Source organism: Cetorhinus maximus, chromosome 19, assembly GCF_964194155.1.
Source record: "Cetorhinus maximus chromosome 19, sCetMax3.hap1.1, whole genome shotgun sequence".
In the NCBI taxonomy this organism is placed as follows: domain Eukaryota; kingdom Metazoa; phylum Chordata; class Chondrichthyes; order Lamniformes; family Cetorhinidae; genus Cetorhinus; species Cetorhinus maximus.
The window spans coordinates 21,991,951-22,006,763 of NC_135897.1; the positions used below are offsets into that span (position 1 = coordinate 21,991,951).

The 14,813-nt window shown below is 43.7% G+C and overlaps 1 protein-coding gene across 3 annotated transcripts in view; it reads left to right on the plus strand.

Moving 5' to 3' along the window:
• Positions 1 to 14,813, plus strand: part of arhgef4 (Rho guanine nucleotide exchange factor (GEF) 4) — a 291,595-nt gene that overhangs the window by 206,670 nt on the left and 70,112 nt on the right. The gene's annotated exons all lie outside the window — the stretch shown is intronic.

The window sequence follows — 14,813 nt, forward strand, 5'->3', positions numbered from 1 at the left end:
TATTTATTAACGTTTCAAGCCTTCATGGCCCTTCGGCAGAACTGGAGCATAGTTAGAAGAAAGGAGAAATATAAATTGGTTTAAGGTGGGTGGGGCGGGGGAAGAGACACATTGAGGGTGTGGTGTGATGATTGTGGAGATGAGCAGATAATCAAAAGATGTCACAGACAAAAGGGTCAAAGAGGTGTTGAAGGTGGTGGTCTTTGTCTGAGAAAAGTGCTAATTAAGAATGGAAGACAGGATATTCAAAGTACAGCTCTAGTGGGGGTGGGGTGGAAGACTAGAGGTTTTAGTTTTAGATTTAAAAATAATGGAAATAGGTGGGGAAAGAAGAATCTATATAAATTATTGAAAAAAAAAGCGGGGGGTGGGGGAAAGAAACGGGGTGGGGATGGGGGGAGGGGGAGTTTAAGATCTAAAGTTGTTGAATTCAATATTCAGCCCGGAGGGCTGTAAAGTGCCTAGTCGGAAGATGAGGTGCTGTTCCTCCAGTTTGCGTTGGGCTTCACTGGAACAATGCAGCAAGCCAAGGACAGACATGTTGGCAAGAGAACAGGGTGGAGTGTTAAAATGGCAAGCGACAGGGAGGTTTGGGTCTTTCTTGCGGACAGACCGCAGGTGTTCCGCAAAACGGTCGCCCAGTTTGCGTTTGGTCTCTCCAATGTAGAGGAGACCGCATTGGGAGCAACGAATGCAGTAGACTAAGTTAGGGGAAATGCAAGTGAAATGCTGCTTCACTTGAAAGGAGTGTTTGGGCCCTTGGACGGTGAGGAGAGAGGAAGTGAAGGGGCAGGTGTTGCATCTTCTGCGTGGGCATGGGGAGGTGCCATAAGTGGGGGTTGAGGAGTAGGGGGTGATGGAGGAGTGGACCAGGGTGTCCCGGAGGGAACGATCCCTACGGAATGCCATCAAGGGGGGTGAAGGGAAGATGTGTTTGGTGGTGGCATCATGCTGGAGTTGGCGGAAATGGCGCAGGATGATCCTTTGAATGCGGAGGCTGGTGGGGTGATAAGTGAGGACAAGGGGGACCCTATCATGTTTCTGGGAAGGAGGAGAAGGCGTGAGGGAGGATGCGCGGGAGATGGGCCGGACACGGTTGAGGGCCCTGTCAACGACCGTGGGTGGAAAACCTCGGTTAAGGAAGAAGGAGGACATGTCAGAGGAGCTGTTTTTGAAGGTAGCGTCATCAGAACAGATGCGACGGAGGCGAAGGAACTGAGAGAATGGGATGGAGTCTTTACAGGAAGCGGGGTGTGAGGAGCTGTAGTCGAGGTAGCTGTGGGAGTCGGTAGGCTTGTAATGGATATTGGTGGACAGTCTATCATCAGAAATTGAGACAGAGAGGTCAAGGAAGGGAAGAGAAGTGTCAGAGATGGACCATGTGAAGATGATGGAGGGGTGGAGATTGGAAGCAAAATTAATAAATTTTTCCAGGTCCCGACGAGAGCATGAAGCAGCACCGAAGTAATCATCGATGTACCGGAGAAAGAGTTGTGGGAGGGGGCCGGAGTAGGACTGGAACAAGGAATGTTCCACATACCCCATAAAGAGACAGGCATAGCTGGGGCCCATGTGGGTACCCATAGCCACACCTTTTATTTGGAGGAAGTGAGAGGAGTTAAAGGAGAAATTGTTCAGTGTGAGAACAAGTTCAGCCAGACGGAGGAGAGTAGTGGTGGATGGGGATTGTTGGGGCCTCTGTTCAAGGAAGAAGCTAAGGGCCCTCAGACCATCCTGGTGGGGGATGGAAGTGTAGAGGGATTGGACATCCATGGTGAAGAGGAAGCGGTTGGGGCCAGGGAACTGGAAATTGTTGATGTGACGTAAGGTGTCAGAGGAATCACGGATGTAGGTGGGAAGGGACTGGACAAGGGGAGAGAGAAGGGAGTCAAGATAACGAGAAATGAGTTCCGTGGGGCAGGAACAGGCTGACACGATCGGTCTGCCAGGACAGTTCTGTTTGTGGATTTTGGGTAGGAGGTAGAAGCAGGCCGTCCGAGGTTGGGCGACTATCAAGTTGGAAGCTGTGGGAGGAAGATCTCCAGAGGAGATGAGGTCAGTGACAGTCCTGGAAACAATGGCTTGATGTTCTGTGGTGGGGTCATGGTCCAGGGAGAGGTAGGAGGAAGTGTCTGCGAGTTGACGCTCAGCCTCCGCGAGGTAGAGGTCATTGCGCCAGACAACAACAGTACCACCCTTGTCAGCAGGTTTGATGACAATGTTAGGGTTGGACCTGAGAGAACGGAGTGCAGTGAGTTCAGAGAGAGACAGATTAGAATGGGTGAGAGGAGCAGAGAAATTGAGACGGCTAATGTCACGCCGACAGTTCTCAATGAAAAGATCAAGAGAAGGTAAGAATCCAGAGGGAGGGGTCCAAGTGGAGGGAGAATATTGGAGGTGGGTAAAAGGATCCGTTGAACGGGGAGAGGACTCCTGCCCAAAGAAGTGAGCACGGAGACGAAGACGGCGGAAGAAGAGTTCAGCATCATGCCGAGCCGGAAATTCATTGAGATGAGGGCGTAAGGGTATGAAACTAAGTCCTTTGCTGAGCACTGAACGTTTAGCATCGGAGAGGGGAAGGTCAGGGGGTATAGTGAATACGCGGCTGGGGCTGGGATTGGAAGATGGGGTGAGGACGGAGGGACAAGCAGGGGTGGAGGGTCCCAGATGGGTGTTGGAGTCGATGAGTTGTTGGAGCTTGTGTTCCTTAGCACTTGAGAGAAAGAGAAAAAGTTTCTTGTTGAGGCGATGGATGAGGCGAAGAATAAAATGAAACTGGGGGCACGCGCAGCTTTGAAAAAGGGTGCGGCGGTGCTGCTGGAGGGAGAGGTCGAGTGTGTTCATATGGCGGCGCATGGCACTGAGTGTGGATCTCAGAATGCGATGGGAACAGCAGTCCGAGAAACGTTTTATGTCCCGGAGATACCTGTAATCCTGGGTGGGTTCGAAACAAGAGGGATGGAATTTCAGTTGAAATCCACGTGGGGTGAGTCGGAGACGGAGACAGTCACTGAGAAAGGAGATATGGCTGTGAAAGCGGGTTTTAGTAAACACCTTGTCAAACACCAGGAGAGAAATGGAAAGCAATGAAGGTGAGCAGGGCAGAAGAGACAGTCGGAAATCCTGTCGGAGGACAGAACCATACTTCTTCAAAGAGGGCATTTTTTGAAGAGTGGTGGCAGTCAATCAAACACAAAGATAAAAACAAAAAGCTAAAAGCTACTGCGGATGCTGGAAATCCAAAACAAAAACAGAATTACCTGGAAAAACTCAGCAAGTCTGGCAGCATCGGCGGAGAAGAAATCAGTTAACGTTTCGAGCCTTCATGGCCCTTCGGCAGACCTGGAGCATAGTTAGAAGAAAGGAGAAATATAAATTGGTTTAAGGTGGGTGGGGGGGGGGAAGAGACACATTGAGGGTGTGGTGTGATGATTGTGGAGATGAGCAGATAATCAAAAGATGTCACAGACAAAAGGGTCAAAGAGGTGTTGAAGGTGGTGGTCTTTGTCTGAGAAAAGTGCTAATTAAGAATGGAAGACAGGATATTCAAAGTACAGCTCTAGTGGGGGTGGGGTGGAAAGACTAGAGGTTTTAGTTTTAGATTTAAAAATAATGGAAATAGGTGGGGAAAGAAGAATCTATATAAATTATTGAAAAAAATGCGGGGAGGGGGAAAGAAACGGGGTGGGGATGGGGGGAGGGGGAGTTTAAGATCTAAAGTTGTTGAATTCAATATTCAGCCCGGAGGGCTGTAAAGTGCCTAGTCGGAAGATGAGGTGCTGTTCCTCCAGTTTGCGTTGGGCTTCACTGGAACAATGCAGCAAGCCAAGGACAGACATGTTGGCAAGAGAACAGGGTGGAGTGTTAAAATGGCAAGCGACAGGGAGGTTTGGGTCTTTCTTGCGGACAGACCGCAGGTGTTCCGCAAAACGGTCGCCCAGTTTGCGTTTGGTCTCTCCAATGTAGAGGAGACCGCATTGGGAGCAACGAATGCAGTAGACTAAGTTAGGGGAAATGCAAGTGAAATGCTGCTTCACTTGAAAGGAGTGTTTGGGCCCTTGGACGGTGAGGAGAGAACCGTGTCCGGCCCATATCCCGCGCATCCTCCCTCACGCCTTCTCCTCCTTCCCAGAAACATGATAGGGTCTCCCTTGTCCTCACTTATCACCCCACCAGCCTCCGCATTCAAAGGATCATCCTGCGCCATTTCCGCCAACTCCAGCATGATGCCACCACCAAACACATCTTCCCTTCACCCCCCTTGACGGCATTCCGTAGGGATCGTTCCCTCCGGGACACCCTGGTCCACTCCTCCATCACCCCCTACTCCTCAACCCCCACTTATGGCACCTCCCCATGCCCACGCAGAAGATGCAACACCTGCCCCTTCACCTCCTCTCTCCTCACCGTCCAAGGGCCCAAACACTCCTTTCAAGTGAAGCAGCATTTCACTTGCATTTCCCCTAACTTAGTCTACTGCATTCGTTGCTCCCAATGCGGTCTCCTCTACATTGGAGAGACCAAACGCAAACTGGGCGACCGTTTTGCGGAACACCTGCGGTCTGTCCGCAAGAAAGACCCAAACCTCCCTGTCGCTTGCCATTTTAACACTCCACCCTGTTCTCTTGCCAACATGTCTGTCCTTGGCTTGCTGCATTGTTCCAGTGAAGCCCAACACAAACTGGAGGAACAGCACTTCATCTTCCGACTAGGCACTTTACAGCCCTCCGGGCTGAATATTGAATTCAACAACTTTAGATCTTAAACTCCCCCTCCCCCCATCCCCACCCCGTTTCTTTTCCCCACCCCCCTGTTTTTTTTTTCAATAATTTATATAGATTTTTCTTTTCCCACCTATTTCCATTATTTTTAAATCTAAAACTAAAACCTCTAGTCTTCCACCCCACCCCCACTAGAGCTGCACTTTGAATATCCTGTCTTCCATTCTTAATTAGCACTTTTCTCAGACAAAGACCACCACCTTCAACACCTCTTTGACCCTTTTGTCTGTGACATCTTTTGATTATCTGCTCATCTCCACAATCATCACACCCTCAACGTCTCTCTCCACCCCCCCCCCCCCACCCCCACCTTAAACCAATTTATATTTCTCCTTTCTTCTAACTATGCTCCAGTTCTGCCGAAGGGCCATGAAGGCTTGAAACGTTAACTGATTTCTTCTCCGCCGATGCTGCCAGACTTGCTGAGTTTTTCCAGGTAATTCTGTTTTTGTTTTGGATTTCCAGCATCCGCAGTAGCTTTTAGCTTTTTGTTTTTACCCTCTATTTATTATTCAGTGATCCATCTTACTTTTCTAGCCATTTTATTTACTTTAGACTACAGCTAGCCTAGGCTTAGGCTATTGTAATGTAATTTTATATGCGGTTTCCGAAAACAGAAATTATCTTAAGTCCAAAATGCAATCGGCCCTGAGGGTTTTGGATAAAGGATTCTCAACCTGTACGCTCAGAAAACTGGATTAGTGCTAACTTGCTTTGTTCTCATGCTAATTTTTAAAAAATTATTCATTTGTTCATGGGATATGGGCATCACTGGCTAGGCCAGCATTTATTGCCCATCCCCAGCTGCCCTTGAGAAGGTATTGGTGAGCTGCCTTCTTGAGCTGCTGCAGCCCATCAATCAAGTCCATCAATCAAATCCATCAATTAATCAATCAGTCAAGTGTTGTATTATCGTCTTTAGAGTAATGCATCAAAATTATTGACAATCAGGGTGACACTTCCAGTATTATAAATATATTGCTCACCAAATATTCAGCAGGCTACACAGCCAAATCTTGATGAACTCATAGCCCATTTGCCAATAAACTACGTGCTTGATCAATATTTGTATAACTTGGAAGATAAAAATAGCCAACTGAGAAATCTTTGTCACAACACATTTAATCGTTCCTTCTTAGGCTCAATTTAAATGACAGCAGAAAATTTTTGTGTTTGCTTGCAAAACTACATTTTACCCAGGGATGCATACACTTCTAAAATGTGCTCTAGTCTCCGGGTGATACTTGTCAAATGATTTATTGTATTTACTGCACTGACATTTAAAAATATACTGGTACATACTATACAGCGTGGGAAGCTGTGCTTGAAGAACGAACCATTGGTAAATGGTTGCCTCAGGAATGTGGCACTATCTGGGACTTGTGCTCCCATCTAGCATGGTATGCTGTCAGGACTGCAGGTCCACTGAATTTACCCTACAATGTCAAAAACATTTTGTGTTTGAACAAGCATTCTTCAGTTCATTATTATAAATTCTATGTATTAATATAAATTATAAATTCTATACAATGGAAATGGATGGAAAATTGTTGAGACCATTGGCAATTCTATATGATGGAAATGGATGAGAAATGTCTTGATATATCAGAATTCTATGCTTTAAGTTTGAATGGGAATTGACTTTCGTACATTAGAACTCTGTTGGATGAATGCAAATGGGAAATTGTTTGGCACACTGGAATGTGATTAAGGAAGTGATCAGTGTGTGGTGGATTATCATCTGAGCCCCCTTTTGAGACAATCCCAGATCAGACATACCTCTCAGATGATTCCTGTCAACTTTAAGTTCATAAAGACAGATCCTAAAGATGCAAAATGGATCTGAAGAACTGATCCATTTTCCGCAAAGGAGAAACGTGGCTGAGACCATTACCGCCCTCAAGATAGCTATCTTAACCTTAAGTTTCAGCCAGATTATAATATCCTGAATATTATTAGGGTCCGGGTGTAACTCGTCAGTAATGTACCCCCAACCAAAGAGGGTCTCGAGTCAGGTTCATGAGTTAGTGATAAAGAAGTCTATGTAGGACAATATAAAAGAACTGAACATGCAACTCACAGTGAAGTGAAAACTGTCAAGGCAATGTTAATGTTCTAGGAAAAGAGAGAAAATAAAATCTTATTTCTATTAGAGAATCCAGTTTTTAAATTCAATTATTGTCAGTTTGTTTTAAGTAGGATATCCATCAATTATTAAATTAGTATTTACCTTAATCCCTGAGTAGAAGACTACAGAGTTAGTGAGATGACTCTGTCTCGGTTAAGGAGAGAATCATCATCGCCTCACCCTAATAGTCGCACCTTTACCTTGAGAGATGTGGAAATGAGGTAAACTAATCTAAAAAGATCCAATATGTGCTTTGATTTTTTTTTATAGTATGTTTTGAGGCTGCGCAGCTAATTTCTTAGATATAGGGGCAGTATCTTAATTGTAATTAGGTTCAGCCCTTTTATGTTCCAAATATGGTTTTGATTACTGTTAATTTCCAATCTAAGGAAGTATATATAACTGTTATTTTCCATTTAATGGTCTGGGCCTCATCGATTCGAGGGAAGCTAATCTGCAAAGACTCATGGTGATCAACTTTTAATTAGTCATGAGTGTCTGTTCTAGGATTATATCTTAGGCAGGGCTAGGTTGTAAAAGTTCCGGCTGGCGTGGTCTAGGATTATCAGTATAACTCATCTTATCAAATATTACACTATTGTGGCCCTCCTGGCAGTTTGCAAAACAAATAAATGTGCTGCTCTGCAACTTTGCGCCTTTGCAACTCTCTAATCAGGGATTCTCTTATTGTTATAAGGCAAGACATACAGAGTCCTGTGATCAGACAGTGCAAAATTTTATTTTACTTCTTATAAAGAAATGAACCCTTTCAATTTGTTAAGCTTTCATTTAAAGGAAAATAGCTCCTTTAACCTTATAACTCCTCAGGATGGCTGAATTCCTTTACACGGATTCCCTTCCAGGTCTTTATAGAGTGCTATGCTTGGTGGTTATGTAATGGTGAACCACTGAATGTCATTCAGTAACTGGCACAAGTATTAAATCTGTAACAAGTGAAGTCCAGTTTTTTAATGGTTGCATAGGGTGAAATATTTTTTGAGTTCAGTATATTCTATTCCTGCCACGACAGTAATACAAAAATTATACTAATGATTTTAAAACAAATTTGTATTATTTTCTTGAATGGCGTCAAAGCTGCGCAGGGAATATCTAGTTTTGTGGTTGGAATCAGGCTGCAGTTGAAGAATGTTTGCTGCCTTTCAGCATTGTTTGGTCCACTAGCAGGCAGCAGTATTATGATACAAATATAGGATAATAGATTGCAGTGAATAACGTGGAGGAGCAATATGACATAATTTCACTGATTCACTGGCCTTGTCAACAATGGAGGTAACTCTTACCTTCACTGGCTGGCTGGTGTCTTGATAAAGCAGATCACCCACCTGGTTTGAAGTCAATGGGACCAAAACCTTGCGAGTTCAAGGCTGGGTGGATGATCCAATTAGCTAGACTGGGCAGTGAAGGTGAAAGTTACCTCTCATTTGTCTTTTCTTTATAATAATATATGTACCATATAGCTAAGTGTCATACTTGTGTACCATTTCTGGTTAGTTTGTTTTCTCTTGTCAATGAGTCTCGCAGCAAATATAAAAGGGCACTGTGCTCCTTAAATTTGATATGTGGCGATATGCACACTGAGCTATGCAGACTAATGATTGTACAACAAAAAATACAACTTTATTTAGTAATATTGTTAATATACTATGAAGCAATAATTATAACACAATTTTGACACTTCAAATGCAAAGCTCAATGGTTTGCTCAACTCAGTCAACTTGAGTAAAGAAAATAAATAACTTGTATTTTGTAGTGCCTTCCATGGCCTCCGAACACCTCAAAGTATGTTATTGCCAAAGAAATATTTTGTAAGGTGCAGACTTTGTTGCTTTGCAGGGAAACTGAATAATTAATTTGCATATAGCAAGGTTGCAAAAGCAGCATTGAGATTAATGACCAAATAACCTGATTTTAAGTGTGGAATAGATATTGGCCAGGACACCGAGCAAACTCCCCTGCACTTCTTCAAAAACTGCTTTGTGATCTTTTACATCCACCTGAGAAAACAGACTGGGCCACAATTCATCCAAAAGACAGCAACTCCTACAGTGCAGCACTCACTCAGTATTGCATTGATGTGGCAACCTAGATTACGTGCTCAAATCCTTGGCTGGATCTTAAATCCATGACCTTCTGACTGAGAGGTGAGGGTGCTAATTCTGAGCCAAGGCTTATGATTGAACTGATTTTGCCCAAATGGGAACAATGCCACAATGCAAGCATCCAGCACCGCTCCATTGTTGAGGATGGGATTCATGTAACTGTGTCAAGCACTCACTGTCACGTAAACAAAATAGTGCAATTCCTGTTGATATCAATAGAACTAAATAATAGGAGACATGAAAAATGGACTGTCAACTCGCTGTCATTTGTCTTACGCTATCACATTAAGTCGAGATCTACGCCATTGTCACTTGCTCCTGTCCGATGGTACTTTGATGACAGGCTCTGAAATGTTCCCCTCCCTCTGAATTCGGCCTCACTACTGGGCATTTGACCTAGTCCCACTGTCCACCGCTTCCATTAGATTGAGTGGTGTAATTAGCTTCTGAAAGATAGTTAGAGGAGGCACATTTAAATGTTAATCACGAGTCATACTCAAGTTCAGACCCTTAAATTCAGAATCCATTAGCACTGCCAGAGTTGGCAAGTTGCCCACCTTTTTATGAAACTGAAAAATTGCAACTTGGCGACTCTTTTGGAACAGGAAAATATAATTGACTTTTTATTTTGCACAAATGGCCTTGCAGTTTCTGAGAGGTTCAACCAGGTTCTGGTTGCATTGGGAAAAATAACAGAAGTAAAATCAGAACTTTCCAGAAGTCAGGTTATGAAAATAAGCAGCACTCATTTAAGGGGCTTTCAGACCAACTGCCTGGCCTCTTACCTAACTGAAACACAGAAACTCTACATGGCCCTCAATGGGTTAAATCACACAGATTTGCCTCTCACTCCATTGGTCAAGATGTAATGAAAAAGATGTATTAAAAAAAATGAAACAAGGCAATGAAGCAGTTAACAAAATTATGCGTATATAATTTCTAAAAAAAAATGCAGCAGTACATTGGAAACCCCTCTAAAAAATGAATGGACCTAGAATTCCATTTCAGTGAAGCATTAAAACAACGACAAGTGGCGTATCTGGTTAGAAGAACAGCTGTAATCAGTAGTTGCCTTTGGTACCGTGTTGTAATGAGCACCATTGTTTCCCTAAGCCCTCGTGGGCAGTGCTCCCATCCCTGACCCCCCAGGATACCAAGGCAGGAACCATCCATCTTACCAGTGGCTGCTATGTCATTTATCAGAATTGGCATTTTATTTAAGGACTGAGCATCCGTGAGCCATTTGTGAGCAAAGCTGTACTTTCCAGAAGGATAAAGACCTCCATTGGTTTCTGTTGATGCAAACAGGAGACAGCTCAAGACATTTACAGTAAGTGGGCGCGCATGAATTATATAATCTGCCTTGAAAGCTTCAAGCATTGATTATTTTTTTCCCTTGCTGTGTTGCATTGTACTGTGTTCTCCAGTAACATTTTGTTGTAGCTTCAGCTTGTGAATGGAGAATATTGTTAAACCTCTCACAGCTGCAGTCTTTCGTTTTGTTGATTTATTGGGGCTATATTTCCAATAAGTTCATCAAGAATTGCAGCTGTTAAAAATATTTTTGAAATTGTATTCTTTCTACTCTGGGTATTTTTCTGAACTTATGTTCATCCATGTGAAAGATGTTATGAAAAAAAGCATCTTTTATTTTAGGCATTTGAACATCGTGCTCTCTGAGATTAGGTAGAAAGTGGATAGACACCAATAGCATACTCACCAATCTAACTGCTGCAGACATATCAATGTTGACCATTCATAAACTTGAGGTTGTCAAAAGCCAGCTGTCCTAACTTGCACCAAGTCCCATTCACCCATCACCCCTCTGTTCGCTGACCTACATTGGCTCCTGGTTAAGCAACACCTTGATGTTAAAATTTTCATCCTTGTTTTCAAATTGCTCCATGGTCTCACCCCTCCCTATCCCTAATCTCCTTCAGCCCATGACTCATCTGAGCTCTTCTGATTCTGGCCTCTTGAGCATCCTTGATTTTGATCGCTTCATCATTGGTGGCCATGCCTTTGGTTGCCTAGACCCTAAGCTCTGTAACTCCCTGTATAAAGCCCTCCACCTCATTTTTCTTCTTTAAGACATTTCTTAAAACTAACGCTTTGATAACCTGCTGTAATATCTCTTTATGTGGCTTAGTGTCATATTTTGTTTTGAAATGCCTTCTGACGTTTACTTACATTAAAAATGCTAGATAAATACAAGTTCTTGTTGGTAGAATTAAAAGAAAATTGTGATAAAAATAGTCGTTTGGTAGTAAAACTTGAGTATTGCTGATAAAAGAGACATGCTGTTGAAGCTTTTCATTTGCATGCTTAAATGAGCCACACTGTCAGCCTGACTGATAATCTTAAATTGGTTGTCAGTGTAATTCTTAGCACAATCAGGATTGTTTAGCAAGTGCTGTCCAATCACAGAACCACATCTAATGTCGGACACCATGTTTTGAATTTTGCAAACATGTGCTGGTTGGGTACGCTTAGTACTTTGCCAATTTAAGATTATATGTGCTAGATATATTCACACACAGGGTCCCGTCCTATGCAGAAAGAAGGAGCGTGTCCACACATTGCACCTTTTTCAACTAAAGAAAAGCTTGGGGGACAGCCATTCCCTGGTTCATTCCCCATCACAATGCCTTGAATCAGAACCGACTTGTCTGGTTTGAATTTAAACAAAAGCTTGGCATTTAACTGTTCCCTGGTGCATTCTCCATGACAACGCCTCAACCAATCAGAGTCCATTTACCAACCAATTAGCACTATCTTCTCATGCAGTATAAATTGTTGTTCCCTTTACAATTGGTAATCTTATGAACCTGTCCTGATGAGTGCAAGATGAAAAGCTTCAACAGCATATCTCATTTATATAGTGCTTGCCAGCATGTCATAAAGTATTTTACAAGCCAGTGAGTACTTTAGAAGTGTAGCCACTGTTGTAATGTAGGAAACAGTAGAGGACAGCCTTTTTTGAGCTGCCTCCACTGAAGTGGGATTTTGGTAGGCCAGGAGTGTGAAACCCAAAGTGTGCAGATTAAACCAGGCAGGAGCAGGTCTGAACTTTGTATATTCATTTGGATAGCCAGGGTACCCCTTTGGAGAGGTAAGGTATCCCTTTGGATCTGGTCCCAGGACATGTTTCGGGGAGGTAAGGTGCCTTTGGTGGAGGTCAGGTACCTTGTGGGGTAGGTCAGGTGCCCTTTGGAATTATTAAAAGTAGGCATAAACGTATGTAAAAAGTGCAAAAAACTGTGTGTAAAAAGTGTATTAAAAACGCAGTACAGTCAAGCTCATTGGAACTGTCAACAAACTGTCAAAGTCAACCAATAGCTGGGGACATAGGTTGGCATGGAGGCTATGAGGGGTTATCGGGGGTGGGTGGGGGCCGTGAGGTGGCATGGGTTGGCATGGATAGGGCATGGGGAGTATATGGGGAGAGGGTGAAGGGTAAGGGCTGGAGGGATGTTTCATATTTCAGTCTTTATAAACTTTGGATGCAGTGCCGGAGCCTGAGGCAGGTCCTCCGCCCAGCCCACCTCCACACCTGGCACCCTTGTCAGTTCTTCCTGGGTCACCTGCCCTAACTTCTAATCCAGCACACCCCAGGACCAAAAATCCGATGTCCAGGCCGGGTTTGCGGAGCCAGGAATTCTCCTGTCTCTGCGCATCTGACCCTGGAGCAAAAATCTGGGCCAAGTTGGTCTCTACTGTGAGGAAGCCCTCCATTGTGTGGAGTGACACTATCGCTGTGCTAAGGGAGACATTAAGAACAGATCCAACAGTCCAAATACGGAGCATCCATAAGGCGCTTTATGCCATCAGCAGCTGCAGAATTGCATAACAAAACAATCTATAACCTCATAGCCCAATAACCCTCTCACTCTTTGACCACTATTAAGTCAGAAAATCAGCCCTTAATCAACACAGGATGTAGAAGGGAGTGCTAGGGGCAGCACTAGGCATACCTTAATACCAGCCTGTTGAAACTACCACACAGGACCATCAGCATGCTGAATACCAAAACTAATATGCTACACAAAGAAATAAGCTGCACTTGATCCATTACATAAGAACAATGCTCTGTTGCTGCACCACACCCAGTCGAGAATGGAGATGGACATCCAGGCAACAGGATGCTACTGAACACCCCATCCTCAATCAGAGTGTAGCCCAGCTCAAGGGCAAGAGTCAAGGCTGACTGAACAACAGCCAAAAGTGGCAGATCATACCCAACCACCTCTTGAAGCACCCACCCTCCTTGATGTCAGTGCCAAGCCAATTTGGTTCACTCCACATGATATGAAGGAATGTTTGGATACAATGGACATAGCAAAAGCTATGGCCCTTTACCAGTTCTAGCTGCTCCCCCAGCCAAGCTGTTCCAGTTCACCTGGGACACTGCTATCCACCTGACAATACTGAATATTGCAATGGCATGTCCTATCTACAAGAAAACAAAATTTAATCTGGCCAATTACCACCCTATCAGGCTCCTCTCATTCAAAGCAGAGTGATGAAAGGAGTCAGTCTTCAATGGTGCCATCAAACAGTATCTGCTAACCAATAAACTGCTCACCAATGCTCAGTTTGGTTTCTGTCAGAACCACTCTGCTTCAGACTTTATAACAGCTTTGATCCAGATATGAACACAAGGTATGAATGCCTGAGGAGACATGACAGTAGCTGAACTCAATATCAAGGCAGCATTTGACAGATTATTGCATCAAAAAGCCCTAGCAAACCTGAGGTTAATAATGGATCAGGTGGAGTGGGGAGGAGTGAGGAAAGTCAAAAGGAAACCTTTCAGTGGCCAGTCATACCTGACACAAAGATGGCTGTCATTAATGAAGGCTAGTCATCATAGCCCCAGGACATCACGTAACTTCCTCAGAGCCCTTTAATCTTTTCAAGAGTACTAACATTACTCTTCTGTTAAATCCACAGCTGAAAAACACACTGACAAAATCACAGATTCTCAATGTTTTTGTCCCACTGCCCATATCCTTAGGGAAGCTAAAACTCTTACAAATGAATCCTAAGCTTTGAAGAAGTCACACAGACTCGAAACGTTAACTGTGTTTTTTCTCTCCACAGATGCTGTTAGACCTGCTGAGTTTTTCCAGCATTTTCTGTTTTTGAATCCTTAGCAGTACTTAGATTTCTGGCCTGGGGGAGTTTATAACTATTTATTTATTTTTGTGTACATTGATTAGGAGCAGACAGGCCAGGCTGACTGGGAAATTAATACGAACTTTAGCCTTTTTGTGATGCCATCATTCACAGGTCAGTTATGTCATGAGTCAAAATGAGATACAAGAACTGTACTACTCCAACCATCAAATCCCCTCAGCCTCAGGAGAAACCAACTTTCGACACCAATGCAGTATTTTCATCCTCCACGTCACTTATACTTAAGGCCTGCCTGAATAATATTGTTTAGTTAGTGTGATATTAGTGCTAGTGCTGTGCTGTGCGCTCAGTCTATAGGGAATTGGATTTCATTGGAAGTTATTTCATCTTCATACATTTTTAACAGATGCTACAAAGGCAGGGCTTGTTTCCTGCAGCTTTAATTCAAGCTCATGTACTACAGACATAAGAACTGTGGCAAACATTAAAAATGTGCTGTGGCCACTAAAAACCCAAGAGGCTAGTCTTGGGCATTACATAGAAGCTCCTGTTTGTTGCTGGAAACAGTGGGCTTATTGATTTTAAGGTCCAATGGCCTACACAGAGTGGAACCAGCATTGCAGTCCTGTTTTCTAAATAAGGAAT